The sequence below is a fragment of the Miniopterus natalensis genome, chromosome X (genome assembly GCF_054644295.1).
Source record: "Miniopterus natalensis isolate mMinNat1 chromosome X, mMinNat1.hap1, whole genome shotgun sequence".
NCBI lineage: Eukaryota > Metazoa > Chordata > Mammalia > Chiroptera > Miniopteridae > Miniopterus > Miniopterus natalensis.
Window position 1 is genome coordinate 20,782,380 of NC_142103.1, and position 9,290 is coordinate 20,791,669.

Consider the following 9,290-nt stretch of genomic DNA (forward strand, 5'->3'; position numbering starts at 1 on the left):
TCACATATGACTAAGCTATTTAATACATTAGATTGGAGTTAGATATTATTACCTTACTATGAACTAATTCCTGAGCTCTGGAACCTGAGGGAAAAATTTAGTTAATCATAATATATTGGGTGTTCTAGACCTATCTCTCATCCTTCTACTTACTCTAAGCTATCATTAGAAAAGATTTGATCACAAATTTTTGATCACTGAGACACAACTGCCTGATAGGTTACTGAGCTATCCTTCTAAGGGTCATTGAATTATAACAGGAGACATGAGCCACAGGAATTGTGTAAAAGGCATCTTTAGAATTCAGAGTCCCTTTAACATTCTGTGTATTACAGTCATAGGTGATTGATTACTAGGCCTATACATAGAATCAGCATTGCAAAGCTTTACTATATAAATATTTGTATAAGCTGGGACCACAGCTATAGATCAGAATCTAGGAGCCTGATTAGAGGTCTGCTATTCTAGAGCCATGCCTCATCTGTTTATATAGGAAATATTTTCTAAGCAGTTGCTGTGTGGAAGGCATTTTTACAATTGGTATTTCATTTGATGTCCATAGCTACCCTGTAAGATAAGTATTATTATGCTCAATTTTGAAGATTCATTAAGTGAGAATTAGAAAGCTTAGCTAATTTGTCCAAGGTAACATAGCAAATAAATGCACAAGTCAAAATCATAAACACTCTGGCATATGTGGTTGGTTTCCTAGACAACAGTCATCTTTCACTCTTTCTCTCCTAACAGATCCCCAGTATTATTCTGGCAGCAATATATCAGACCTAGGGGATAGATCATAAATTATTTAAGCCGGTAACGGCAATCCCATACCCCTTTGCCAGTAACTAAAAACTGTCTGGAGCTTCTGTAAAAGGCATGGAAGGAGGAGGCTCTTTTGGTGCCACTGTTGCCCTCTTGCATCCTGCTCTTGACACTGTAATATAACAATGTGATACCTGGAGCTACAGCAGCAATCTTCAAACCACGAAGGAAGACATCACTGACTCACTGAGAAAGGCAAAGTGGAGGGATCAAAGCAGCCTAGCCCCTAATGACATCGTTAAGGTGTCAGATCTACTCTGGGACCACCTCCTTCTTGACTGCCTTGTGGTTCAGCTGCTATTAATCAGGAATTCTATTACTTGCAGTTAGAAACATTTTTAACAACTACTATAAAATAGAATAGATGATAAGAGTCAAATGAATGGTGTACCAATTAAATGCTTGTTGAGAGCAAAAAGAGATCCTGCAGGTTGATTTTGTCAGGGAGAGGTACATATAATAGGACGACTTGGAGCTGGGTCTTGAAGGATGGTGGATTTTTTTTTTTCTTTTATCCTCATCTGAGGACATTTTTTCCATTGCTTTTCAGAGAGAGTGGAAGGGAGAAAGAGAGAGAGGGGGAGAAACACCAATGTGAAAGAGACACATCGATTGGTTGCCTCCTGCATGTGCCCCGACCAGGGCTGGGGATTGAGTCTGCAACCTAGGTATGGGCCCTTGGCTGGAATCAAACCCAGGACCCTTCCGTCTGCAGGCCAATGCTTTAACCACTGAGCAAAAACAGCTAGGACATGGTGGATGTTTTTAAAGATAGAGAAGACAAAAAAGTATTTCAATGCCATAACACTGATTCCTAGCACACTTCATAGCACACGGCAGGGGCTCAATGCATGTTTGTGAAATGACTTAATAAATGAGCAATGACACAGGGGCAAGAAAGCATAGAGAATTTTATTTTATTTATTTTTTTAAACATATCTTTATTAATTTCAGAGAGAGGAAAGGAGGGAGAGAGAGAGATAGAAACATCAATGATGAGAGAGCCATTGATCAGCTGCAGCATGCAACCCAGGCATGTGCCCTGACTGGGAATCGAATTCCGATCTCCTGGATCCTAGGTCGATGCTCAACCACTGAGCCATGCCTGGCTGGGCAGCATAGAGCATTTTAGACAAGCAAGGGGCAAGAACAAGAGTATGTATGTAAGATGGGAGTGGTGGGAGCTAATGTAAGTCACAGGCAGAGGATAGACGGTTGAGGCTGTGTCTTGGAAACTATTCCTCTTCGCTTAACCATTCCTTACCTCACTAACCCTACAATCAACAAAATCAAACAGGGATTTTACATGGTAACCTATAGTATATCAACTATACACTTGAGTGACAAAACAAACAAATTAGAAGACATGAGTAGGAAGCATTGCTGGGTGGCCTGAAAAACCCAAATACCATAGCCAATGTAAAAACAAAGAATTCAACATCTGGAAAGTGCCTAATTCTGTCTCTCAGTCTAGATATTAAACCCCAAGCCCCCACACCGCTAACTTTTCCTGGAGACAAGAAATATAGCCACCTTAAGAAAGGCTTTCTTTCTGCTAAGTGATTGTTTCTCTTCTGATAGCAATGTTTTGGAAAATGAGCTCTGACACCCTTAAAAGTATTATTTTGCAGTTGCCATTATTAAGTGCTCCGGTCTAAGAGACAAAATGATTTATCAGAAGCCATTACTTGCAAAAAAAAAAAAAAAAAAAGTTAGGATTAGCATATCAAGGATATTTTCTTCCCCAATGCAGTCAAGAGAGCTAATTTTATAATGTAAAATGACATATAGCTATAGTATAAATAAAATCATCTGCATTGAGATTTATCCTACCTGCAGAAAAGGGAAAGTTAAGATTGAATTGGAATGCTGTAAGGCAGATCTAGTCCTCAGCAAGTAAATTTTGTCCATCATTTTCCAACCCCCAACTCTACTCCCCACCCCATATTGTCCTACCCTCTCCGTAGAATGCTGGCTCAGGAAAGAGTCTGAAACTTGTCCATGGCAAGAAATCAATGACTGATAATAACAGCAGCTGCCATTTATTGAGTGCTTTCAATGTGCCAGGTACTATTCTTAGTGCTTTACATACATGATCTCATTTCATACAACCCTATAAGTGTAATTATAACCCCAAATATTACACTTGAGGAAAGAGAAGCTGAGAGAGGCAAAGTAACTTATCCAGTATCACTTACTAAGTGGTAGGGCTTAGGTACCCAAGCGTTTTAGCTGGAGCACCTATTAGCTTGCCTACTATCTTATATTACTCCCATCCTCATTTGTTGTGATTTCTTTTAGCCGTAGCTATAACCTTAGAATAATGAAGGAAAATCCCTTGTGTTGAATTTCTATGATCGGTTAAGGATGACGGTATAATTAACTTAGTATTGTAGCACCTTTAAACGACGTTGTGTATGCGTTAACTCTAAATCCCAGATTGAGGCCTCCATTTTCGTTTTTGTTGAGTTATTTTTTTCAAAAAGATCATTTGGCACATTAATTGGATTGTGCTGCTGTGATCCATCTTCTCATACAACCTATTAAATTACTTATATGTTGATTGGGTTTGAGTTCACACTGACTTAACAAGAGACATTGCAACCTAAGGTTATTTTTATGCTATTCTCATATTTTCTTTATTTTTATTCTCCTTGAGTTTCTTTTTCTACCAAATTGATTCCATGACTCTCTTTCCCTGTGTTTGTCTGACATGTTGACAGTACAGCCCAGAACTAAATAGGTCTTGCTACAGTATCAATGCACAAGCAGTACTTTAGCTTGTCTGCCCACTCTGTGAACAGGAATCCTGATTGCAGTTCTCAAAAGACAGCACCAGTTCAAATACATCAATAATAGCAGAAAAAATTCTTAAATCATGACTTACAGGTTGAAAAACCTACCCTATGTGGTGAATTATTTGTGTAATTTTTAGGCAGTTAACTTTAGCATGACTATACATATAGCAATATACAAATAATTCAAAGCATCACTAACAGGGATTTGGGTATTGACTTCATTCCAGTACTTTCTTAGGAATTCATGAAACACTTAGCCAAAAGTCTCTGTCATGGTTTTAGTCCCAGTCATTTTTATCTTTTGTTATCCTGTCTTCATCCATCATCTGTATCCTAGTTTCCTTATATCAGGGCAAATATGCAAATTTCAAATGATTCCCAATCTCTCTGTAAGCAATTATTCAAAATTCAAACTTCTAAAGCCATGGTTCTGAAGCCTGGTTGATTTTCCAACTTTTAAATCAGAATCTCTGGGTAGTGAAGCCTAAACTGTGTTTTTTAAAGCAACGCAGAGTATTCAGCCAGGTTGGGAACCACTGAACTAAGTATAGTTTTCATCAAATGTAGTTCTATAGCTGTTGCTTTTATCTACTACTGCAATGATTTTTATAAATGTTCAAAGAACTAAAAATGGGGAGGCTCTTCTAGCATGTACTCCATTAAATGTTGTTTCCAAATCTATTACAGCTCTCTGGAAAAATGTTCTTCTCTCTGTGCTGTTATGGGGTAAGATCTCTGTAGGGCAGCATTTCTCAAACTGTAGTCCACACAACACTAATGTTCTACAGAATATTAATAAATATTTCTCACTAACAACCAAGAAAAGTTCTGTTGTCAAATGAGCTTGGGAAGTGGTGGGTTAAAGAAAGGTAAACAAGTTTCCTTATTGGAGTGATTCTCAACACTAATAATATGCTAACATTCCAGACAAATAACCAAAAAGAACATTCAGTATACAGTATTTCCCAAATTAACGTTTTATTGTGGTAAAAACCACACACATACATTTTATCATCTTAACTATTTTTAAATGTATAGTATAATAGTCTGAACATTGTTGTGCAACAGATCTCTAGAACTTTTTCATCTTGCAAAATTAAAACTCTATAGCCATTGAACAAAAAGTCCCCTTTTCCTCCTCTCTTCTGCATCTTGCAACTACCATTCTATTTTCTGTTTCTAAGAGGTTGACTACTTTAGATGCCTCATATAAGTGGGATCATGTAATATTTGACTTTTTGTGACTGGCTTGTTTCAACTTAACACAATGTCCTCAAGGTTCATTCATGCTGTAGCATATAACAAGATTTTCTTCTTTTTTAAAGGCTAAATAATATTCCATTGTATGTATATACCACATTCTCTTGATTTTCATAGGTTGTTTCCATATCTTGGTTATTGTGAATAGTAATTCTATGAACATAAGAGTGCAGGTACCTCTTTGAGATCCTGATTTCAATTCCTTTTGACAAATGTCCAATAGTGGGATTGCAGGATAGTCCTATTTTTAATTTTTTGAGAAACCTCCATACTGTTTTCCATAGTGGCTGCTCCATTTTACATTCCTTTCTCAAATTAACTTTAAACATGGAAATGTTTTCTCTTGGATCATTTATTAATTTCTCATGGAAAATCAGAATAGTAAATGACATAGTTTGGGAGACATTATTATAGGGCACCTTGGAATTTGACAAGGAAAAAGAACAACTTCTAGGGTGAGTGCTACCTCAAAAAGTATTATTTCATCATGCAAGATATATTCTGTGCTTTGTTACTGGACATCCTCCCTTGGGAAGCTCACAATCATTTGGGGAGACAGAATAAATTCACATTGAACAATTAGAACAATAAAAGTATATACTCAAGGCTTAAATTTAGGAGATAAGTACATTCTACTTAATAATGAAATATTACAGAAAAGATTTGCATTTAGGACACTGATCTCATTTAAAGGCTCTGAATTTGCTTTGGTTTGCAGGAAACACAAGGACAGGTGGTCTTCATTATCTACGTATCCACTATCCAAGTCCCCCAAATTAAGAGGATATGAAGAGAAGCAGAAGTCATAATAACCCAAATTATTTGTAAATGAACTGATCATCTATAAAATTAGTCTCTACTCAAGGACCTCTTCCTGCTCAGTGTAAGCTTATGTTGATCATTGTCCAGGAGACTTTCTGATATTGCAAGACAATACAATGCAAACCAATTCAAAGTGATATCGCAAATCTTGAAAAACACTTAAGACTGCATCCAGTTGATGAATGTAATGCTGAAGAACTACTCTGATCACATGCAAAACCATTGACAACTCTGGTAGAGTAAGACCAGTTAACAAATGATAAAAGGGATGATACCACGGTAGACACATCAAAAGAAAATGATTTGAATATCAAAGGTTTAAGAGAAATCCTTGGAAAATTAATAAAGTCCTTGACTATTTCAGATTTTTAAGCATATTTTTATAAAAAATAATACAGCCAGGCCAGAGTGGCTCAGATGGTTGAGCATCGTCTTGTGCACCAAAAGAGTGCAGGTTCAGTTCCCAGTCAGGGCACATGCCTGGGTTGTGGGTTTGATCCCCGGTTGAGGCACATATGGAAGACAACTGATCAATGTTTCTCTCTCACATCAATGTTTCTCACCCCTTCCCTCTCTCCCTCTCTCTCTAAGAATGTACTCGGGTGAGGATTAAAAATAAATAAATCAATAAATAAAAATAAATATAGTACAAAAGTACAGGTTTTGTCCAAGTCTTGGTACATTTTAGTGAAAATAAACTCTGTTTTCATATTTTTGTTTCCTTTATTCTGCTTGGAAAATTAGTCAAACACATTGCATCTTCTCAGCTATTTTGGAGAAAGAATGGTTGCATTTGTAGGTTTCTGTTTTTACTTCAGTCTGTAAATACTCTAGACATTTTTAGGTGCCAAATATCTGAGCTCTAAATAAACAGGGCAGTATTCTATTTCATTTATCTCCCTTTCCAGATGCAGTACCTGGTGTACTACTGAGCATTTAGTTGGTGCTCAAAAACAAAAAGAAAACAAAACAAAAATAAACAAAACCAAAAAAACAATGATTAAATAATTTGAACCCCTTCACTAAAGATTCATAATCAAGAAAGTTTAGCCACTTTGATTTCCCAAGCTTGAAAAACAAGTCCTAAAGCACTTATGACTGGATGCTTGTTTAACAAAGAACAGCTAGGCTTTCTCTCAAGATGCAATCATTATGAGAACTTTATGGATGCTACAGCCTCTAAGGATGGAATCGGGAATTCCTGGACAATATGACAGTTTAAATATGTAGATGGGGATACTCTCTAGTTTCTTCAGAAAGATTCATCAAAGACCAAAGCATGTAATTTGTTAATTAAGATTAACATTATATAGAGATAAGCTGAATTGGAAATAGCTGAAGGGTTATAACTTCTTATCTTTTCAGAATAGTCAGGTTTTTTTTTGCAAATACATGGTATTTAGATGTATTATTACCAAAGTAAATTATTTAGTATCATTCATGTAGTACAACAAATATATTAATGTATTTTAAAAATAAAATATATTTTCAGATTTATTTTACTATTCTTGATGAAATGACTAAAAGGAATTTTTTTTTATCCTTAAACTTAGCAGAGATTCATGATTACCATATTTACTTAAAAATGTCCCCCTTTATGGAGGTATTTTACCCATGACAGAGGAGACTACGAAGGTGAAATCTAAAAACACTGCTACTCCTAGAAGTATAATTTCTTCCATGGATAAGTTTTTAAAAGCTTGATCAAAGCAACTAAAGAGACCTAAAAGATTATCATTATCTTCCTTTCACATTAAGCAGAGTTGTATATACCTTCTCAACTGCCTTCATGTGGTTGCCACTAGTAAACATGGTGCCCATCTAGAAGGGAAATCAGACAACGTAAAATAATGCATGAATCAGACAAAAATATATAATAATATATTTCTCATCATCACTGGGGAAGAGAAATTATGAAGAGAATTTTATGAGAAAAGAAAATAAACATCAAAATCGCCTTTGCCTTCAATAAAAAATTCATGATTTCATTCATTAAGTGTATGAAACCTTCCTTAAAAGATGTTGATGTTTATGCTAGAAAGTTTTATTAAATACAGCAGTTCTTAAAATTTTTTCATTCCCCAAGAAATAACAAGCAAAACAAAGTTGTACTATCCCTATCCATTCTCATGTACTTCTCTCCATCCCCTTCAATCCATCTATATATCCATTCATGCAGCCAGCATCATTTATTGAGCAGCTTACTGTTTACCTGCCATTTTAAACTGGAATTTTTAGATGGTTTAAAAATAAATCAGTGACTAGAAAGCTTCAGGTTCTCTAAGATATTCAAAACTATCATGACATCCAGAAAGTTCTTAGAGGTATTTCTTTCTCAGGAATTCCCTAATGCCTGATATTTTAGTTCATGTTTCACTTACTCGTAAGACATCCAAAGTAAATGTTAATTTGAAAACAAAGCATTAGACTTACAATTCTTGTTGGCTTTGCTGTAAAAATATAATCCTGAGAGGAATATGTTCAGTATGCCACGTGTTGAAGAAACGAAACATTCATCAAGCTCATTTCCTGCAGGACAAACCATCCCACATCATTCAGTTCAGCCACAACATCTGGATAATTGGCCGCAGGCTGGTAGGAGCTCCCCACACATACAGGATTTCTGGATAATTCCTAATTAGGCATGTAAACTCTCCTTGCGGCTCACCTTGAATGTCTTTTCTCCCTTCTATCTTGTCTACTGTTTGTAGTTTCAGCTGCTCACCAACTATCAAAGCATCTGAAGAAATTCAAGATAATGTTGTTTGAAATAAGCTCTTTTTAATTTAAGAAAAATACAAAACTACAGAAGTGATATGAAAGTTTCTTTTCCTTGAGAGGAATTGCTGGATCACATGGTAGTTCTATTCTTAATCTTTTGAGAAACCTCCATACAGTTTTTGATGCAGATGATACTCTCTCTTTCCTACCCATTACTCTTAGGGATTTAGTTAACTCAACTCTTTCTGCATAGCTCTTTGGGGCTCAAGGATGGAGGAAAAATCCTAAATCCTTTTATTGATCTTATAAAAAGAAAAACCCAATGCTTATCATTTTTTATTTTTAAATTTTATTTATTTTCTGCACTGGAATTTTTGAGGCAACATAGGTTAATAACATTATGTAAGTTTTAGGTGTACAACATTATAATTCAGTTTCTGAATACACTATCTCGTTCTCACCATTAAAAGTCTAATTTACATTCGCCAACTATACATTTGACTACCTTTACCCACCTTGCCCCCCTTCCCTTCTAGTGACCCACCAATCTGTTGTCTGTATCTATGAGTTTGTTTCTATTTTGTTTTGTTTGTTTCTTTTTTATTTTACATTCTATATAGGAGTAAAATAATATGATTTTTGTCCTTTTCTGTCTGACATATTTCATTCAATATAATACCCTCAAGGTATATACATACATATATATTCTTTATTTATCCATCAACAGAAACTTGGGTTGTTTCCATATCTTGGCTATTGTAAATAATGCTGCAATAAAAATAGGGGTACATATATCTTTTCAAGTTAGTGTTTTCATATTCTTCAGGTAAATACCCAGAAGAGGAATTGCTGGATCACATGGTAGTT